At 30.9% G+C, this 288-nt stretch overlaps 1 protein-coding gene across 1 annotated transcript in view; it reads left to right on the forward strand.

The window, feature by feature from the left end:
• mynn (myoneurin) overlaps nucleotides 1-288 on the forward strand; it is a 13126-nt gene that overhangs the window by 3985 nt on the left and 8853 nt on the right.

The following is a 288-nucleotide window of genomic DNA, read 5'->3' on the forward strand; positions in this document are numbered from 1 at the left end:
ATTTAGACTTAGACTTGGATTTAGACTTGGATTTAGACTTGGACTTGGATTTAGACTTAGACTTGGATTTAGACTTAGATTTAGACTTGGATTTAGATTTGGATTTAGACTTAGACTTAGACTTGGATTTAGATTTAGACTTAGACTTGGATTTAGATTTAGACTTAGACTTGGATTTAGAATTGGATTTAGATTTAGACTTAGACTTGGATTTAGACTTAGACTTGGATTTAGACTTGGATTTAGATTTAGACTTAGACTTAGACTTGGATTTAGACTTGGATTTAG

This window comes from Etheostoma spectabile, chromosome 22 (assembly GCF_008692095.1).
Source record: "Etheostoma spectabile isolate EspeVRDwgs_2016 chromosome 22, UIUC_Espe_1.0, whole genome shotgun sequence".
NCBI lineage: Eukaryota > Metazoa > Chordata > Actinopteri > Perciformes > Percidae > Etheostoma > Etheostoma spectabile.